The sequence below is a fragment of the Halichoerus grypus genome, chromosome 15 (genome assembly GCF_964656455.1).
Source record: "Halichoerus grypus chromosome 15, mHalGry1.hap1.1, whole genome shotgun sequence".
In the NCBI taxonomy this organism is placed as follows: domain Eukaryota; kingdom Metazoa; phylum Chordata; class Mammalia; order Carnivora; family Phocidae; genus Halichoerus; species Halichoerus grypus.
Window position 1 is genome coordinate 58,720,267 of NC_135726.1, and position 21,605 is coordinate 58,741,871.

The 21,605-nt window shown below is 43.2% G+C and overlaps 1 long non-coding RNA gene across 7 annotated transcripts; it reads left to right on the top strand.

Annotated features, from left to right (window-relative positions):
- The first annotated feature begins 52 nt into the window (after positions 1-52).
- On the top strand, positions 53-20,962 carry LOC118538565 (uncharacterized). 7 transcript variants are annotated; one of them, XR_013444054.1, is made up of 6 exons: positions 362-469; positions 809-936; positions 1,464-1,533; positions 13,261-13,480; positions 13,555-13,690; positions 18,431-20,962. It is a non-coding gene; the product is annotated as an uncharacterized LOC118538565 (long non-coding RNA). The 7 variants fall into 7 exon arrangements; XR_013444049.1 differs by having other exon boundaries at positions 13,605-13,690; XR_013444050.1 differs by lacking the exon at positions 1,464-1,533 and having other exon boundaries at positions 13,605-13,690.
- Positions 20,963-21,605: the final 643 nt, after the last annotated feature.

Sequence of the window (21,605 nt, forward strand, 5' to 3'; positions counted from 1 at the left end):
TTGCGCGTGCCGCGGTGGCTTCTGGGAGCCCGCTAAGCTGCGGTGTGCGCATGCGTGCCTCCACTGCTGTGGTTCCCGGAGTCCTAAACACACCGCGGTCCTGGCCAGCCAGAGGCCGCGCTTCAGTAGCGAAGGGCGGATGTAGAACCGGGAATGCCTGGGTTGGTAAACGAGCCAGAAGCCCTTATCCAAAAAAGCGTGCTCTCCTCTCCCCATGTCTCGGGACTGGCATAGGTTGGAAAAGTTTTCGCGATTGAGGACGCGCATGCGTAGTGGCGACAGCGGAGGCGGGGCCTCAGCTCACTGTGTCTCCGGTGTGTGCGTTCGGAGGGAACGCGGTCGCGAGTGTTGGAACACGCATGCGTGCGGTCGTGGGGGTTGGAGGGGGTGTGTGTGGAGGGGTTGTTGCGCGGGCGCAGAGTACCGCGCCGCGGCTCTCCGGAGGGGTAGGGGCGTTCTGAGGGCGCAGGTAGGGGCTTCCGCGCGCTGTGGAGTAGACTCTGGGGAGCGTCCGTGGCGGCGGGTACTGGTGGTGCTGCGGGTGTGGGACCGGGGTGTGCGTTGGGGTGTGGGTGTCTCCCCGTGTGGCCCTGGGGGCGCCAGCGTGGGTGTTGCAGGGACCACTCTTGGAGCTCCGGAGAGGCTGTGTGACTTTTCGCTGCTCCTGTGTAAAACGGGACACTGCTTCTTGAACAGCTAATAGTGTCGTGAGGATTAAATGCCCGAAATGGTGCCCAGCCCCAAATAAGCAGGGGCCTGGTTGGAGTGGAATGATTTTTCTTTTCTTTCTTTTTTTTTTTTTTTCCAGCCAGATCCGGGTTTTCAGAATCAACCCTGGCACTTAAATCTGTCAGATGAGGAAAACCAAATCTGTTTTATAGCAGTTGTGCTGGTTAAAGAAAGATGACGTGCAGAGGGCTCCCTTCGGTTATGATAGTACGGCTGTTACTGTTACTGAATGTGGGATAGACATAGGCTTGGAGGAGGGATAGACATAGGCTTGGAGGAGGGATAGACATAGGCTTGGAGGAGGGAGTGCACCCGAACAGCTGTGCAACATGCAAGGAGTTGTACTTGGCAGCCACTGGAGTTCACCGCTCCTTCAGATTCTGCCCCAGAGCGCTCTTCCGAATTTCATATCAGGCCTAGACCCAAATTAGGTTGATCCTGGTTCTTTTTCTTTCATGGGCCGACTATACCAAAGTCCCTCAGTCATTAGTGTGTGGGTAATTATGTGTGGCTTTGCCTGTCCTGTCCCCAAGGATAGATGTTTTTATCTTTTAAAAATGCTTTATTAAAATATGTACAAATCATAAGTGTATATTGTAATATATCATTTTTTAATGAAGCAAATTTAATTTTAATATTCTGATTTATTACTTGCCTGATGTTAACCTTAAAAATAAAAATCAGTTATTTTACGGGCAAAAACGGTTTTGGTTTTTTTTGTTTTTTTTTTGCAGGAGTACCAAATGCTCGCAATTAGGGATATGCAAGCTAGGGCAAAACCACAGGCAAGTCCAGAGAACAAAGGTGAGGAAGGGAAAAGAAAGAGAGGAACACTCTTGTATACAGGAAAGGGGAGAGTTGGGAAGACTAACAAAAAGGCCATGGGAATAAACTTGAAGTTAGGAGTATAGTGGCTTCTCATTGGCTGGGCTATTGCTGGGGGAGGAGGAAAACCTTCCCTCCACATGCTGGGATAGTAAAGTAGTCTCCAGGTGCAAGGTCCCTTTTTACCTGTGAGGTCTGCAATTGACCAGGAGTGGTGGGACATGAGAGCTCCTCCTGCTGGCTTCCCTCCGTGTTAGTGAGGTTTCCTTTTATTAATTTTCACACTAAAATAGCTGAAAACTATTTTACTTAGCTCTCAAATTCTTTCATTAGCAATGTCACAAGTTCATGTGGTAAGTTGTCTCTTCCTTACACTTGGTTCAAAAAATCGTGCAGAAGGGGCGCCTGGGTGGCTCAGTCAGTTAAGCGTCTGCCTTCGGCTCAGGTCATGATCCCAGGGTCCTGGGATCAAGCCCTGCATTGGGATCGCGGCTCAGCGGGGAGCCTGCTTCTCCCTCTCAAACTCCCCCTGCTTCTCCCTCTCCCACTCCCCCTGCTTGTGTTCCCTCTCTTGTTGTATCTCTCTCTGTCAAATAAATAAATAAAAATCTTTAAAAAAAAATCCTGCAGACAAATAATGACCTTGAGAAAAGTGCCATTACCCTGCAGGTCCTGTCTCTCCTCAATATATTACTTGCCCTACCTGGGGATTTTTTTTTCCAGCCCAGAAACTCTCCAACAGTTCATGCTCTTAACGCCATGTCTAGCTTTACTGGTAGACTCTGGGTAGGCAGGCCTGTTTCCATTCATGCCTAAAGTGTCCAGTGCCCTTCTTCTTGAGCATCCATTATACCTTTAGAAAAGTTTGTTCAGCAAATCAAGTTGATTCCTTACTTATTAATTGGAAATACTCTTTGTACCTAATTTCTGTAAGGAAAATTGCTGTGAGAAGTTTTTTTATACCTGGCTGAATCACTTTCTCATCCATATCTTTTTTTACTTTGATGGGTCCATTTCTCTTAAAAATAGAGGATAGAAGCAAACGGCAAAAGATGTGAAGACAAGAAGTAGGAAAGAATTGAAATGGTCAAAAGAAAGACAAGATGAAAATGACTTTATCCCAGTGAACTTGAAGTCATTTCCTTGCAGTGTAAGCTCAGTGATGCCAGGTGGGAGTGGTACCACAGCTGGGGTTCCCACCACATCTGGCAGACTCTAGGGATTCTACCTTTTGCATTACCTCATGGTGTTTAGTTGAAAGTTCATAGTCCTCCAGTGTCCTGTAATGACTAGACCACAACAGGATTGAATTTGATAGTGGAAGCAGCATTTTATGAAGGACTTTGATAAACTGGGCCTATACTAAGGTGGGAGACCCGGATGATGGAGAGCCTGGAAATTATTGTCTCATGAGAAGGGTTGGAAAAATCTGTGTATGTTTGTCTGGAGAGGAGATAGTTGCAGAGCTATGTGGAAGCATGTGTCTGGTAAAAAGGAATTTAAATTGCTGTTTTCTTCTATGGACTCTAGAACTAGAACCAGGTAGAAATGATAGAGTAACAAATTCTGAGTAAAATACTTTCTTTAGGGGCACCTGGGTGGCTCAGTCGGTTAATCGTCTGCCTTCACGTCAGGTTATGATCTCAGGGTCCTGGGATTGAGGCCCAAGTCAGGCTCCCTGCTCAGCGGGAAGTTAGCTTCTCCCTCTGCCCCTCCTGCTGCTCATGCTTGTGCTTTTGCATGCTTGCTCTCTCAAATAAATAAATAAAATCTTAAAAAAATAAAATACTTTTTAAAAGTAATTAAAATTTTTATTTTTTTATTTTATTTTTTATTTTTTTTTAATTTTATTTTATTATGTTATGTTAGTCACCCTACAGTACATCATTAGTTTTTGATGTGGTGATCCACGATTCATTGTTTTCACATAACACCCAGTGCTCCATGCAGTACGTGCCCTCCTTAATACCCATCACCGGGCTAACCCATCCCCCCACCCCCCTCCCCTCTAAAACCCTCAGTTTGTTAGAGTCCATAGTCTCTCATGATTCATCTCTCCCTCCCAATTTCCCCCCCTTCATTTTTCCCTTCCTTCTCCTGATGTCCTCCATGCTATTCCTTATGTTCCACAAATAAGTGAAACTATATGACTTTCTCTGCTTGACTTATTTCACTTAGCATAATCCCCTCCAGTCCCATCCATGTTGATGTAAAAGTTGGGTATTCATCCTTTCTGATGGCTGAGTAATATTCCATTGTATATATGGACCACATTTTCTTTATCCATTCATCTGTTGAAGGGCATCTTGGCTCTTTCTACAGTTTGGCTATTTTGGACGTTGCTGCTATGAACACTGGGGTGCATATGGCCCTTCTTTTCACTACATCTGTGTCTTTGGGGTAAATACCCGGGAGTGCAATTGCTGGGTCATAGGGTAGCTCTATTTTTAAGTTTTTGAGGAACCTCCACACTGTTTTCCAAAGTGGCTGTACCAACTTGCCTTCCAACCAACAGTGGAAGAGCGCTCACCTTTCTCCACAACCTCTCCAACATTTGTTGTTTCTTGCCTTGTTAATTTTTGCCATTCTAACTGGTGTAAGGTGGTATCTCAGTGTGGTTTTCATTTGAATTTCCCTGATGGCTAAAGATGATGAATATTTTTTCATGTGTCTGTTAGCCATTTGTATGTCTTCTTCAGAGAAGTGTCTGTTTATGTCTTCTGCCCATTTTATGACTTGATTATTTGTTTTTTGGGTGTTGAGTTTGAGAAGTTCTTTATAGATCTTGGATACCAGCCCTTTATCTGTAGTGTCATTTGCAAATATCTTCTCCCATTCTGTGGGTTGCCTCCTTGTTTTGTTGACTGTTTCCTTTGCTGTGCAGACTTTTTATCTTGATGAAGTCCCAAAAGTTCATTTTCGCTTTTGTTTCACTAGCCTTCGGAGATGTATCTTGAAAGAAGTTGCCGTGGCCAATGTCAAAGAGGTTATTGCCTATGTTCTCCTCTAGGATTTTGATGGATTCCTGTCTCACAATGAGGTCTTTCATCCATTTTGAGTTTATCTTTGTGTGTGGTGTTCGAGAATGGTCGAGTTTCATTCTTCTGCATGTGGCTGTCCAGTTTTTCCAGCACCATTTATTGAAGAGACTGTCTTTTCTCCATTGCGTATATTTTCCTGCTTTGTCGAAGATTATTTGACCATAGAGTTGAGGGTCCATATCTGGGCTCTCTATTCTGTTCCATTGATCTCTGCGTCTGTTTTTGTGCTAGTACCATGCTGTCTTGGTGATCGCTGCTTTGTAATATAGCTTGAAATCGGGCAACGTGATGCCCCCAGCTTTGTTTTTCTTTTTCAACGTTTCCTTGGCAATTCGGGGTCTTTTCTGATTCCATACAAATTTTAGGATTGTTTGTTCCAGCACTTTGAAAAATGTCATTGGAATTTTGATCGGGATGGCATTGAAGGTATAGACTGCTCTGGGTAGCATAGACATTTTAACAATGTTTATTCTTCCAATCCATGAGCATGGAATGTTTTTCCATCTTTTTTTGTCTTCTTCAATTTCTTTCATGAGTGTTCTGTATTTCCTAGAGTATAGATCCTTTACCTCTTTGGTTAGGTTTATTCCGAGGTATCTTACGGTTTTTGGTGCTATTGTAAATGGAATTGTTTTTCTAATTTCTCTTTCTACAGTTGCATTGTTAGTGTACAAGAAAGCAACTGATTTCTGTGCATTGATTTTGTATCCTGCCACATTACTGAATTGCTGTATGAGTTCTAGTAATTTGGAGGTGGAGTCTTTGGGTTTTCCACATAAAGTATCATGCCATCTGTGAAAAGAGAGTTTGACTTCTTTGCCAATTTGAATACCTTTTATTTCTTTTTGTTGTCTGATTGCTGTTGCTAGGACTTCTAGTACTATGTTGAACAATAGTGGCGAGAGTGAGCATCCTTGACGTGTTCCTGATCTTAAGGGAAAGGCTCTCAGCTTTTCCCCATTGAGGACGATATTTGCTGTGGCATTTTCATAGATTGACTTTATGAACTTGAGGAATGTTCCCTCTATCCCTATACTCTGAAGACTTTTAATCAGGAAAGGATGCTGCATTTTGTCAAATGCTTTTTCTGCACCAATTGAGAGGACCATATGGTTCTTCTCTCTCTTCTTATTAATGTCTTCTATCACATTGATTGATTTGCAAATGTTGAACCACACTTGCATCCCGGGGATAAATCCCACTTGGTCGTGGTGGATGACCCTTTTAATGTATTGTTGGATCCTATTAGCTAGGATTTTGTTGAGGATTTTGGAATCCATATTCATCAGGGATATCCATCTGAAATTCTCCTTTTTGATGGGGTCTTTCCCTGGTTTGGGGATTAAGGTAATGCTGGCCTCATAGAATGAGTCTGGAACCTTTCCTTCTGTTTCTATTTTTTGAAACAGCTTCAGTAGAATAGGTATTATTCCTTCTTTGAATGTTTGGTAGAATTCCCCAGGGAATCCATCAGGCCCTGGACTCTTGTTTTTTGGGAGGTTTTTGATCACTGCTTCAATCTCGTTACTGGTTATTGGCCTATTCAGGTTGTCAATTTCTTCCTGTTTCAGTCTTGGCAGCTTATAGGTTTCCAGAAGGCCTCCATTTCATCCAGATTGCTCAGTTTATTGGCATATAGTTGTTGATAATAATTTCTAATAATTGTTTCTATTTCCTTGGTGTTAGTCATGATCTCTCCCCTTTCCTTCATAATTTTATTAATTTGGGTCCTTTCTCTTTTCTTTTGGATAAGTCTGGCCAGTGGTTTATCGATCTTACTAATTCTTTCAAAGAACCAGCTTCTAGTTTTGTTGATCTGATCTACTGTGTTTCTGGTTTCTAATTCATTGATCTCTGCTCTAATCTTAATTATTTCTCTTCTAATGTGTGGCTAGGTGTCATTTGTTGCTTTTTCTCTAGTTCTTTAAGGTGTAGAGTTAGTTGGTGAATTCAGGATTTTTCTATTTTTTTGAGTGAGGCTTGGATGGCTATGTATTTCCCCCTTAGGACCTCCTTTGCAGTATCCCATAGGTTTTGGACTGATGTGTTTTCATTCTCATTGGTTTCCATGAATTGTTTAAGTTCTTCTTTGATTTCCTGGTTGACCCAAACATTCCTGAGCAGAGTGGTCTTTAGCTTCCAAGTGTTTGAATTTCTGCCAGATTTTTTCTTGTGATTGAGTTACAGTTTTAAAGCATTATGGTCTGAGAATATGCAGTGAATAATCTCAATCTTTTGGCATCGGTTGAGACCTGATTTGTGACCCAGTATATGGTCTATTCTGGAGAAAGTTCTGTGTGCGCTCAAGAAGAATGAGTATTCTGTTGTTTTAGGGTGGAATGTTCTGTATATATCTGTGAGGTCCATCTGGTCCAGTGTGTCATTCAAAGATCTTGTTTCTTTGTTGATTTTCTGCTTAGATGATCTGTCTATTGCTGAGAGTGGAGTATTGAGGTCTCCTACAATTAACATATTGTTACCAATATGACTCTTTATTTTGGTTAACAGTTGGCTTATGTAGATGGCTGCTTCCATGTTGGGGGCATAGATATTTACAATTGTTAGATCTTCTTGTTGGATAGACCCTTTAAGAATGATATAGTGTCCTTCTGTGTCTCTAATTACAGACTTTAGTTTAAAATCTAATTTGTCTGATATAAGAATTGCTACCTCAGCTTTCCTTTGAGGTCTGCTGGCATGGAAGTTGGATCTCCATCCCTTCACTTTCAGTCTGGATGTATTTTTAGGTTCCAAATGAGTCTCTTGTAGACAGCATATGGATGGGTCCTATCTCTTTATCCAATCTACAGCCCTGTGCCGTTTTATGGGAGCATTTATGCCCTTCACATTGAGAGTGATTATTGAAAGATATTAATTTATTGTCATCATGTTACCTGTGAAGACGTTTTTATAGATTGTCCCTATAAATTTCTGTTGTATATCATTCTTGGGGTCTTTCTCCTTTTATAGAACCCCCCTTAATATTTCTTGCAGGGCCGGCTTAGTGGTCACATATTCTTTCAGTTTCTGCCAGTCTTGGAAGCTCTGCATCTCTCCATCCATTCTAAATGACAGCCTTGCCGGATAAAGTATTCTTGGCTGCATGTTCTTCTCGTTTAGTACCCTGAATATGTCTTGCCAGGCCTTTCTGGCTTGCCGGGTCTCTGTGGATTGGTCTGATGTTATTCTGATGTTCCTCCCTCTGTACATAAGGAATCTCTTCCCCCTAACTGCCCTTAAGATGTGTTCCTTGGTTCTAAGATTTGCGAGTTTTACTATTACATGCTGGGGTGTTGGCCTGTTTTCTTTGATCTTGGAAGGGGTCCTCTCTGCCTCTAGGACACGAATGTTTGTTTCATTCCCCAGATTAGGGAAGTTCTTAGCTACGATTTGCTCATATATATCTTCTAGTCCTCTCTCTCTCTCCACTCCCTCCGGGATTCCAATAATTCTGACCTTGGAATGCTTCATGGTGTCACTTATTTCTCTGATTCTATTTTCATGGATCCTGAGTTGTTTTTCCCTGGCCTCCTCTTTTCCATTTTTATCTATTAAATGGTCTTCCAGGTCACTAATTCATTCTTCTGCCTCACTTACCCTAGCTGTTAGATTATCTAGATGAGATTGGATCTCATTGATAGCATTTTTAAATTCTGCCAATTCAGCTTTCATTTCTGCCCTTAGAGACTCTATGTTGCCATTAATTGATTTCTCCATTCTAGCTATTGTCTTCACAATTGCTAGCCTGAATTCCATCTCTGACATCTTGGTTATATCTGCATCCATTTGTAAATCTGCGGCATAAGTTATAATCTCTGAGTCTTTCCTATTTTGGGGGTTCCTCCTCCTAGTCATTCTGTTGATGGGTGGTTGAGGGAATGTATAGAGTCCAAATTATTGACCAGAACCCAAGCAAGATGCACCTGTTTTCTAGGGACCTTAGGGTTGCTGGTCTCTTGTTCTCCCAGCCTGTCTTCTGAGGGATGGGCCTGCTGTGCTGTTACTCAGGCAACCCTGTTTGGGCATAGTTGCCCTGCCCCCTGTGGTGGGGGATGGGCTCAGTGGAAACTGGTTTTTGGGGGGCTTTTGTTCTCTGGCGGCTTTCCCTGGCAGCTTTCTGTGTCTCTTCTGAGAGAGCAAAAGAGACCGTTTCCAACCCTCTGCCTCAGAGCAGAGAGATCGCAGTCTGTTGTTCAGTGAGCTCTCCAGGCCACACTATCTCCGTTTCTGTCCGTACTGCTATAAACTGCAGCGTCCTGGTTTGTGTGCCCCTCTGCAGCACTCCCAGTCCTCACCTCCAGGTCAGAGTACGTCTCTGCCCTTTGTGCTTCTAAAACCACCAGCTGCCCCCAGTTCGCACGCGTGGCCCCGCCGCTCCGGTTTCCGTCCGGGGGGCTGCCATAAAATCCTTTCCCACTGCTACCGGTCTACAAGTCTGTGCCCCATCCCCAGCGCACAAGGCTGTCGCTCACCGGCGGTGTGGGATCCCCACAGCCAGGCTCCCTCCCACTGCCATTTATCCTCCAATATCTGCCTGTGGAATCACGGCTCCCCGCTTCATACCTTGAAACCAACCGCCTGCCATATTCTGTTTGTAGAGATCTGAATCTATCTTCCTACATCTCAGGCTGATTTCGTGGGTGTTCAGGGTGGTCTGGTAGATATCTGGCTCAATTCCGGGGACCGGTTGGAATAGGGTCCCCTACTCCTCCACCATCTTTTCTATCTCCACAAAAGTAATTAAAATTTTTAAATCAAAGTATAGTTGACATACAATGTTATATTAGTTTTAGGTGTACAACATAGTGATTAAACAATTCCGCATGTCAGTAACGTTCACTACAGTAAGTATAGTTACCATCTGTTCATCATGCAAAGTTATTACACTATTATTAACTATATTCCCTATGCTGTACTTTTCATAGCTGACTAAAGTACTTTTAACAAATGGCAATCACAAAATTGAATAAGCTTCCCAATGAGGTTATTACATGGTTTATTATGATGATTACTTTGCTTTTTGACATATCTTCAAATTTTAAAAAATGGTAGAAGGAAAGTAGAAAGAATTCCCCTATCCTTTTATTCCAATTCCTCAAATGCTAGCCTCTTACTACCTTCACTTTATCCATATATATCTCTCTATATATGTTATTTTTTTTAACCATTTGAAAGTAAGTTGCTGACTTGATGCTCCTTTACCTAACCTAAGTATTTCAGTGTGAATTTCTTACATAACTACAGTGAAGTTATCAAAATCAGTTAATTCAAATTGATGTAGGGGCACCTGGGTGGCTCAGTTGGTTAAGCATCTGCCTTCGGCTCAGGTCATGATCCCAGGATCCTGGGATCAAGCCCTGCATCAGGCTCGCTGCTCATCGGGGAGCCTCCTTCTCCCTCTCCCTGCCCCTGCCCCCCTCTCGTGCTCTCTCTCTCTCTCAAATAAATAAGGTCTTAAAAAAAAAAATTCACCCTGATGTAATTCTGTCATCTAATCCTGGGTTGGTTATCCTTGTGATGTCTTTTATCAGAAAAGAAAATTGAGTGTCATACATTGCATTGAAGTGTCATGTCTCCTTAATCTGACATTACCTCAGGTTTTGTATTTCATGACATCCCTCTTTTAAAAATGTTATTATGATGGGGCACCTGGGTGGCTCAGTTGGTTGGGCGTCCAACTCTTAATTTTGGCTCAAGTCATGATCTTGGGGTTGTAGAATCAAGCCCCGCATAGGACTCTGCACTCAGCGTGGAGTCTGCTTCTTCCTTTCCCTCTGCTCCTCCTCCTGCTTGCTCATATTCTCTCTCTCTGTCAAATAAATAAATAAAATGTTATTTTGAAATAATTTTGAACTTAGAGAAAGGTTGCAAAAATGGTACGAAACTCCCACATTCCCTTCTTTCAGCTGCACCTGAAGTTAACATCTTACATAATCATCACAAAACCATGAAATTAACATTGATAAAATACTATTAATTTATCTATTGACCTTATTCTAATTTGGCCAGTTTCCCCACTCCTGTTCTATACTTTTGTTCCGGGATCCAATCCACATTGCATTTAGTTGGCATGTCTCCCAAGTCTATTCCAATTGATGACAGTGCCTTAGATCCTTGTCTTTCATGACCTTGACACTTTTTGGAGTCTAGGCCAGTTATTTTATAGGAGGACCTTCAACTTTGGTAGGTCTGATGTTTTCTCATGATTAGATTGAAGTTATTCATTTTGGAAATGAATACCACAGAAGTCATGTGCTCTCCCAAGTACATCATATCTGTCAGGTAGTACGTGATGTCAACTGGGAATGATCACTTCAATACCGTGGTTGAAGGGGTGTCTGACAGGTTTCTCCATTGTGAAGTTATTATTTCAGTCCCTGTAATTAACAAGTATCTTGAGAGGAACTACTCTTAATTGCTTGTTTTGCTCACACTGTCCCTGGTTTTGCTACTGGGAGCACCCTCTATTTGGTTTCTCTGTGTTTTAGACATACCCCATTATTTTATGAGTACTTCCTTACTTTCTAGCACCATGAGATGATACAGGCACATTTTGTACTTTCCCTGAGCTAGCCCTGGAGTCTCTATTTCTCCATGGCATCCTGGGGTTTGTTTTGTTTCCCTCCTTCCCTCCCTCCCTCCCTCCATCCCTCCTCCCTTTCTTCCTTCCTTCCCTTCTTTCCTTTCTTTCCCTCCCTTCCCTTCCATTCTGTTCCATTCCTTCATTCCTTCATTCCTTCATTCCTCGAGACTGGTACTTAGACACCAAGGTGCTGATTACTGCTTGGATGTTTTTGTTTCTAGGCCCTATTAGGGGACAGATGGGATATCCTATCCTAAATTATATCCTAATGTATACATTCATATGCGCATCTCTTTTTTTGAGATTTGATGTCTGATTTTTTTTAAAAAGATTTTATTTATTTATTTGTCAGAGAGAGAGAGTGGCAGGCAGAAGGAGAGGGAGAAGCAGACTCCCTGCTGAGCAGGGAGCCTGATGTGGGACTCAATCCCAGGACCCTGGGATCATGACCTGAGCCGAAGGCAGATGCTTAACCATCTGAGCCACCCAGATGCCCCTTGATGTCTGATCTTATTTGTTACTCTTAGAAAGTCTCATTTTTGAGATAGGACTTAGAGGTAGAAGCTCTCAAGAGGAAAGCCTCTGTCTCTTGGCAATTTGTTCCCGGTGTTTTTCTTTGGCCTCTTTCATTCTCTTGGCCAAAAGTTTAGCATATTCTGCAGCCTCTTTCTTTTTTTCTTAGTATGCTGTTTCTTCAGAACCACACATCAACGTTTGTGTTGCAGGACACATGGAGTAACAAGACAATGAATCTTGGGTGCTTTGATTCTAGGTTTCTTACCTTCTTTGTTTAGGGGCTTTCTCGACATACTGGCAAACATCCTCTTTCGAGAGATTGAAAAGTTTGCAGATTCTGCCAGCTCTTTGAGGCCTCAGGCAATGAGGCATGGTAATGTCAGTGAGTCCAGGAGTATCTCTTTTCTAGTGACTAAGTTGAGAACACCCAGATTGACATCCACAGTGCAACACTGAACAGATTTGTACTTTCTTTCTCCAGTCCTCCTTGGTCTATAACAGGAATGCCCCTTACTCAAGTAGCCCATGGATACGGCCATGGGTCAAGACACCCTGCTTCACAAAGAAGGCTTGTTTGTCATTCCCAACACAGATTTGGACCACATAACCCTTCTATTCTTCACCCAGAGCCTTAGCAGCAACTTCTGTGACTATACACTTTTCATAAAAGGTATGAAGTTTGCGTTCATCGTCCACTTCAAATGAGATTCTGACAGCCAGTAGCTGGGAAAGAGACGTTCAGCTTCATCCTGAAGCAGCCAACCACCCATACATCTGTTTTTATATCTTGATTACATTGATTAAGACCAGTGCACTCACAGATAACTCCAATTGCAGTACATCACCACAGAGTTCCTTCCATATTTCTACTTTTCTATATTTAAAATTCTGTTCTGTGGTAAGAGAAAAGCTGACTCCCAGTAACCACAATATATTACTTATTTGCTTAGCCACAGCATTGCTTATTTGCATGGAGTATCAGGTTTGCTAACACACAGCTTATCTGGGGAGTATGGGAGCCTTCTTGTTGTGTTTAGCTGAGGATATACACCAAATAGAGAGTTCACATCATCTTAGGTAGCTGACTATCATTGTGATGGATTGGTCTTCCTGCCCAAGAAAAAGGGAAATCTTTGTTTAAATCTACTTTGTGTATTTCAGGCATATTTGAAAGATTGTCATATAGGTTTTGTCATACAGTTTCTGTTAAACTTCTAAGTATTTTATCTTTGTTGACCCTAGAACTAGGGGTTTTCCCTACCATTATGTCCTCTCTTTATTGTTTGAGTTTACCTTGGATATTTATTTTTCTATATTAATTGTTCATGTTGCTACTTCACTGGCATCTTTGTTTTGTTTTGTTTTGTTTTCATTAGTTCTCACTGTCCTATTCAATTCCATTTCACTGGTGAGACACAATGTCAGGCGGCCCTTCCTGTGCTTATTAATTATGCTGAGAAGTCTTTTGAACACGAAGTTTTTGTGGAACGAGGAACTTCTAAACCAGTGATGTGAGAAGCTGCAAAGTAGACCTGGGTCTCTTATCCCTCCTTTCTCTTCCCCCAGCTGGCATCTCAGGATTCTGCCCTTTTCAGGGAGAGACATTTAGACAAAGAGGAATGGCTGCTTCAGCCCTGACAGAGCATCAAGGTAATACATGTAAAGCACCCAGAACAGTAAGTGTTGTTTCCATCATCATTACCAGGGACCATTTGGAGGAGTGGATGTTGGAGACATTGTAACAGAATCTCCCACACCTTTAAGAACCAGTAATGCTCATATAAAGGTATGGCTGGACACGCTGCTCTGTTTTGATGTTTTACAAAGGGAATGGATAAGAGTTTAGGCAGCAGAGTTTAGGCTTTTTTGTTGCTGTTGGTTTGTTTGTTTTGTTCCCTTCTTGTCCTCAGCGCTGCATCCACAGGACTCTGCTCTTCAAGAGAGGGGCTCTGCGAAGGGGAGGATAACCACTGGACTTCTAGAAGGCACATCACTGGTGAGTTAGGATTTCATTTTTTCTTTCCTGCAATGAGACCAGTATGTGTGAACTATAGTCCAACTGACTTGACCTCAGGCTTTGTAGGTAGGACTAAAACACAGCTACGCACCATGGTAGAGTTATCAAAGACGCTAGGAAATGAGAAGAATAAAGTCATTAGTGAAATGGAGAGCCTCATGAATAGTGCAGATTTTTAAGTGCCCCAAACTTTAATTCCATGCCCAAGGGCAAATTTAAAAAGAAGTGAGATTTTTCTCTTTTTCCTTATTAGTTGGAGAACAGCTTCCATTTCACACATACAGATTTAGGGAAGTCTGTTTCCCAGTATTCTAGAAAATTGTGAAATACACTTACAGAAGGAGAAATCCATACTCCTGTCACCAGTTTTAACATCTTGGTGGAAAATATAGTATCTTTTTTTAAAGATTTTATTTATTTATTTGGCAGAGAGAGCGAGAGAGCACAAGCAGGGGGAACAGTAGAGGGAGAGGGAGAAGCAGGCTCCCCACCGAGCAGGGAGCTCGATGTGGGGCTCGATCCCAGGACCCTGGGATCATGACCTGAGCCGAAGGCAGACACTTAACCATCTGAGCCACCCAGGTGCCCCGAAAATATAGTATATTTATTTCTATCCAAAGAGCTGGTTTTCACTGTCTAGACATGTGTACATATACTTGTCCAAAAAAGGTCTGGATCCTGGACTACACGCCACAACACCCATACCATGCATGCTTTCTTTCGGCCAAGACTTCGCCCATCTCCCCAAGGCCTTGTGAGTAAGAAAGTGTTTGCCATTTCAGCGATCAGTAACATTCCAAGATGTGGCCATCGACTTCTCCCAAGAAGAATGGGGATTCCTGAACCCTGCTCAGAGAAAACTGTCCATGGCTGTGATGTCGGAAAATTATCAGAACCTGGCCTGGCTAGGTAAGTGCATCGAGCCCTGAGTTCAGCATCTGTTCTCCAGTGTGTCTTCCTCCTTCTGGTGGAATTCTCTGGGCAACTGCTGTAGCCTTTGCTTTATTTTTTTGTTCCATGTCCCATAAAGAGCAGTTAGAAGTGAGCAACTGTCTCATTCCCATCCTTCAGGAAACCTTTAAACTTTGCTCGGCCATATTCATAAGGGCTTTTCTTCCTGATTGCTGTGGTAGCGGGGCTCAATTCTTGGGTAATAATGGCATGGCCACTTGCTGTCTCTTTTTCTTTGCTCAGGCATTTCTGTCTCTAAGCCTGATGTAGCTTTCCTGCTGGAGCAAGGAAAAGAGCTCTGGGGGATGAGGAGTGGGGAGGCAAGATCTCCATGAGCAGATGAGTCAGGAACCAAGCAGAGGGGAGGTGACACGTACACAAGACCAGCTGCTCCGACAGCAGCTTTGAGGTGTTTGGACACCTCCCTTCAGAGGGCCCTTGAGTTCAGCTCCATAGTGGGTCTGGCTTTCATCCTCATCAATCCCCCTGTGCTCCTCTATCTTTTAAAATAATTCCTTCCAGCCTCCAGATGGAAGTGTGTTTCCCCTCCCTCCCTCAATTTATGATCAGCTTCCTACCTTTACTTTCCAGGTGGTTTTTCATCAGCTCACCTTCCTTCTTTCATTCATTCATACAGCTGTTCTTTCGAAAACATTCCTCAATGCTTCTGTTTTCTTTATCCAAAAAATACTCATGCTGTCCTCTGAGTAATTGAGATTGATTGATTGATTGATTGATTGATTGATTTGACAGAGAGAGACAGTGAGAGAGGGAACACAAGCAGGGGGAGTGGGAGAGGGAGAAGCAGGCTTCCCGCCGAGCAGGGAGCCCGATGCGGGGCTTGATCCCAGGACCCAGGGATCATGACCTGAGCCAAAGGCAGACGCTTAACGACTGAGCCACCCAGACGCCCCTACTCTGAGTAACTGAATAAATGTATCCATCCAAGAGCTATTCCAAGAACAAACATATTTGATCTTTAATTCTGGCCAAGAGTGGGGGTTTTCTTAGAGAGGATAGCCCAATCAAGGAATTTACTGTTTAATAAAGGGAATTACGAGATGTTCTTAAACAGCTTGGCAGAGTAGGAGCCTAGGTGACAGAATGTTAAGCAGGGTGATGGCCGTACAGGCTTTGGAGTGGCCGAGGGTTTGCTCGTCAGCGGTAGATGGTCTGGAGGCCTGGCCACTTAACACGTGCTGCTTACCTGTACCCTCTAGACCTGGTCTAGCCCAGTCCTGGATGCACCTCTTACATCTCATGAAAGATTGCTGCTGGTCTCCCCACCTGAGAGCTGGTGGTGTGGACACTATCCAGTTCATGTTGGCAGCTTTGGCCACATACACATAAGCATCTGATGTCTGCCTTAGTCTGTTTGAGCTGCTATAGTAGAAATGCCACAGATTAGGTGGCTTAAACTACAAGCATTTACTTCTCTCTCTTTTTTCAAAGATTTATTTATTTATTTGACAGAGAAAGAGATAGCGAGAGCAGGAACACAAGCAGGGGGAGTGGGAGAGGGAGAAGCAGGCTTCCCGCTGAGCAGGGAGCCCGATGCGGGGCTCGATCCCAGGACCCTGGGATCATGACCTGAGCTGAAGGCAGACGCTTAACGACTGAGCCACCCAGGCACCCCTAAATCAAGGATTTTTTTATAAAAAGATTTTGTTTATTTATTTGACAGAGTGAGAGCGCACAAGCAGGGGGAGCGGCAGAGGGAGAGGAGAAGCAAGTTTCTCGCCGAGCAGGGAGCCCGATGCGGGGCTCGGTCCCAGGACCCTGGGATCATGACCTGAGCCGAAGGCAGACATTTGATGACTGAGCCACCCAGGCGCCCCGGGAGAGAGAGAATCTTAAGTAGACTCTCAACTAAGCCAGAGCCCAATGCGGGGCTCGATTTCATGACCTGAGATCACGACCTGAGCCAAAACCAAGAGTCTGATGCTTAACTGACTGAGCCACCCAGGCGCCTCAACAGGCATTCACTTCTCATGGTTCTGGAGGCTGGGAAGTACAGGATCAAGGCACTGGTAGATTCATTGTCTGGTGAGGATCCACCTCCTAGTTCACAGACATCCATCTTCTGACTGTGTCCTCATGTGAAGGAAAAGGAGAGGGGATTCTCTGGGGTCTCTTACAAGGGCACTAATCTCATTTATGAGGGATCCGCCCTGATGACCTGATCACCTCCAAAAGGCCCACCTCCTAATACTGTCCCATTGAGAGGATTTCAATGTAAGAATTTGTGAGGGAGGGGCACCTGGGTGGCTTAGTCAGTTAAGCGTCTGCCTTTGCCTCGGGTCATGATCCCAGGGTCCTGGGATCTATGCCTGAGTCAGGCTCCCTGCTCAGCGGGGAGTCTGCTTTTCCCTGTCCATCTGCACAAGACCCCTAAAATCTTCCCTGTGTGCCAGATCCCTGAGTCTTCATAGTGTTTGTCTACCACCTTCTGGAGCACATGTGTCTTAGCAGGTCATCTGGGCTACTTGCGACTTTATGTTGTTCAATTCTCATGAACATGATGTCATCAACATAGTGGACCAATGCAGTGTTCTACAGAATGATCAGATAGTCCAGAGTCTTCAGATTATGCTGTGATAGAGAGCAGGAGAATTGACTTCATTGCTGGGCCAAGACCCTTGGATCAGTCTTCTTGGGCTGCCATAATAAAGCTCCCTAGACTAGATGGTATAAATACTGAGATCAAGGTGTCAGCAGGGTTGGATTCTCCTGAGGCCTCTCTTGGTTTGTAGATGGCCATCGCCTTCTTGTGTCTTCCCATGGTCTTCCCTCTATGTGTGTCAGTGTTGTAATCTCTTCTTAAAAGAATACCAGTCATACTGGATTAGGGCCCATCCTCCTGACTTGATTTTATCTCTTTTAAAGGTCCTATCTCAGGTGCCTGGATGGCTCAGTTGGTTAAGCATCTGCCTTTGGCTCAGGTCATGATCCCAGGGTCCCTGGATCGAGTCCCGCATTGAGCTCCCTGCTCAGGGTGGGGGGTCTGCTTCTCCCTCTCCCTCTGCCCCTCCCCCTGCTCCTGCTCTCTCTCTTACTCTCTCAATTAAATAAATAAAAAATCTTAAAAAAAAAGTTCTATCTCCAAATATCTGCCCGTCTCTGAGATTTTGTATCACTCATTATCCATACCAATTGGATATGTACTTTCTTGTGTCATCAGTGTTTCATTGTTGAAATGATAGGATTGGGTGAGTGATGGCTAGTTAAAACATGCGATAATAAAAATCTTCTAAACTTATAAAAATAAGATGGGTTTATTTTATTAGGTATTCAGTGACATGCTCTGAAGAGAAAAAATTCATTATCTCTTTGCATGTGTTTTCATTCTCACCACTCTAGAGGACCAATGGTAATAATATAGTAGGTGTACATTCACACTTTCATCCATGTTAATACACAACACACACATACAGGGAGCATCTTATTATTTCTTGCTCTTACAGAATAGATATCTTTCTATAGTTGTTACTCTGCAACTTGGTCTTTTCAGTCAGCTTTATCTCTTCCAGTCCATATAGCGGAAACTCAGTTATTTTTAATAGTTTCGTAAATGAGCCAGACTGTTGGACATAATGTCATCAACTCAAATAGACACTTTTAATGGTTGTTTCCAGCTTTTTTGCCAAATAGTATGACAATGTCCTTGTACATATATATCTTTAAGTACTAGAGTCTTTAAGCGGAGAATGTCCACAGTAGTAGTATGTATGCTTCTTCATATTGATATATTTATATATTCATTTTCAGAGAGTGAGTCAGTATGGGAGAGCAAGGAATTATCTCTAAGGAAGAGTGTAAAAGAGGAAACATTCCAACATGAAATAGTGATGAAAAGAGCAAGCAACATATGTAAAGAATATGCAAAAACTTCCTGCAGCAATAACGCACCTTTTCATCCATCAGAAAATCCTTAAGGAGGAGTGCTGCTGGTGCCATGAGTGTGGGAAATCCTTTAGTCATCGATCAACTCTTGTTCAACATCAGAATCCACACAGGAGACAGACCCTATAAGTGTAATGAATGTTGTAAAGCTTTCAGTCAGAGGGCACATCTTAACCAGCATGAGAGAATTCACACAGGTGAGAGACCGTATGAATGTAAGGGATGTAGGAAAACCTTCAGCCAGATGGCTCATCTCACTCAGCATCACAGTACACATACTCGAGAAAAGCCCCACGAGTGCAGCGAATGTGGAAAGGCCTTTAGCCATTCCTCAGCTCTGATTGATCACCAGAGAATTCATAGTGGGGAGTAACCCTACAAATATAAGGACTGTGGCAGGCCCTTCACTCAAAGTGCACAGCTCATTAGACATCAGAAAATTCACTCCAGAGAAAAACCCTACGAGTGTAGTAAGTGTAAGAAGTCCTTCATACGTCTCTCTTCCCTGATTGAGCATCAGAGAGTTCACACTGGAGAAAAACCGTATCAGTGTACGGACTGCAAAAAGACTTTTGCCGTATCATGCAACTTACCCTACACAGGAGAATTCACACTGGGGAGAAATCCTATGAATATAAGGAATGTGGAAAAGCCTTTACCTATACGTCCCATTTCATCATTCAGAGGAGGAGTCATACAGGGGAAAGACCTTACGAATGTCACATGTGCGGGAAAACTTCTAGTAACCACTCTTCACTTGTCACGCACGATAGGACACATAGTGGAGTGAAGCCCCCTGATTGCCCTGAATGTGGGCAGTCCTTTAGATGCAGATCACAGCTTGCTCGACATCAGCGAATTCATATCAAGGAATATTAATGAAAGCTAACTGGACTTGGAAATGTGAATATTCTAGTTATTTAACAATCAGTCAAGATCTTGGTAACAAGTAGCATAAATGATGCCGATTCTCTTAAAAAGGAGTTTATTCAATGTCTCAAGTTCTCATTGTATGGATGGAATAGCAATGAACCCACTTCTGAAAATGGAGAGGAACAAAGGAAATCTGATTGAAGAGCAGAAAGTGAAAGCACTACCCCATGGCCTGGGCAGCTCTGGCCTCCTGCTCCCACACAAGGCCATCAGGAAAGAGCAGTAATGCTCTACAAATGCTTGTGTCCTAACTCCCAAAGAGTGGGCAAGGAGATCATTTCTTGGCTTTTGCTTCTATCCTAACAAGAAAGACACTGTATTACCTTCAGATCAAGTGGGGAGGTCCCCTCAAACGGGAGAACATTAGACATCACCCAACATGAAAGAACAAGCAGCTACTACTTGAGGCTTTGCATCCTAAAAATGGCTTCCAAATATGGTTCCAAATGTGGGTTTGGATTACCTGACCATGGTGTCACCTGAATTTTCTCCCACACTTCCTACAATTGCTGAATTTTAAAGATCTTGTCACTGTTTTTATTGCCCATGAACAAGAATAGAGAGAGGCGGAGACTGACACAGGAGCATCCCCAGGGCTAGCTGTAAGAGGTGTCACAGATAGATGTTAGGGATAAATATTCCTAAACTGAGCACGCATGGTTTGTTTTTTTTTTTTTCTTGAATTTCTCTTAACTGCATATATAAAAACATTTGTAAATCACATGTGCCAGTTTAGGGAAGAGTAAATACTCATGAACTCACCAACCAAGCTAACAAGGAGAATATTGCCAGTACCTCAGAATCCACTGAGTGTCCTTGAAAAGCCATTTCTTTTTTATCCTCAGTACCTCAGGTAGCTAATTTACAAAGTCAGGTTGCAGTTCTCTGGCTTTTCATTATTGTTTTATTACATGTTGATGTAATCCTAAATGAAATTTCTGGTTTTGAACTTGAAAGGGAATCACACTCTGCATTCTTCTATGACTTGCATCTGTAACTGATTTTGAGATTTACATATACATTAAATGAGGTTACCCTTTTCCACAGCATAGCCATCCTGCACAAATGCACCAGCACTTGTCCCCATCCCTCTGTTGCTGAACACCTGGGGCGGTGGTTTCTCAGTTTTTCCTGTTCCAAAAAATCCACTGATAATCTTCTCCATATCTTCTGGGCCCATTTACAGGACTGTCTCCAGAGTAGAGTTTTAACAGTGAACTTCTGGATTATGCACACATTCATTAAGAATTTTTCCAGGTCCTGGGGTGCCTGGGTAGCTCAGTCGGTTAAGCGTCTGCCTTCGGCTCAGGTCATGATCCCAGGGTCCTGGGATCGAGCCCCACGTCCTGCTCCGTGCTCGGCACAGAGCCTGCTTCTCCCTCTCCCTCTGCCTGCCGCTCTGCCTACTTGTGCTCTCTCTCTATCAAATGAATAAATAAAATCTTTAAAGAAAAAAAAAAAGAATTTTTCCAGGTCCTTGTTCTACTATATGCTGTATTCATAGCATATTTCTGCAGTGGAAAGAGTACTCAGGGATGGGTACATTCTAAATCCATGTGGCCTCAGATGACTGTAAGTGAGACCTAGGTGAAACCCAACACATTTTTTGGTCTTGTGCTAGCTTTCCTCCTCAGATCTTTCTCAGACATTGCCTCAGGTGCCATGAAAATAAATAAGCGAGTTATTACCTAACAACTTCAGCCTCATGATTTCAGTATCATGACACCGCCTTACTTTTTCTTAATGACAGGACTCTGAGATACCAAGTGGTGGGGCACCTGGGTGGTGCAGTCGGTTGACCTGACTCTTGGTTTCGGCTCAGGTTTGATATCAGGGTCGTGAGATCGAGTCCTGCATCAGGCTCTCAGTTCAGTGCGGAGTCTGCTTGGGTTTCTCTCTCCCTCTCCCTCTGCCCCTCTCCATGCTCTCTCTCTCTCAAATAAAATCTTTTTTAAAAAACCAAAAATGCAAGTATCGAGTGGTAGTCTAAATTTTGTACAAAGGACAGAGAATTAGATTTTACAGAGTTCAAATTGAATGTACAATTCTACAGTATAGCGTGCAAAGTGGTACAAGAAAATGAACACTGTTTAGAGTTAACATCAAG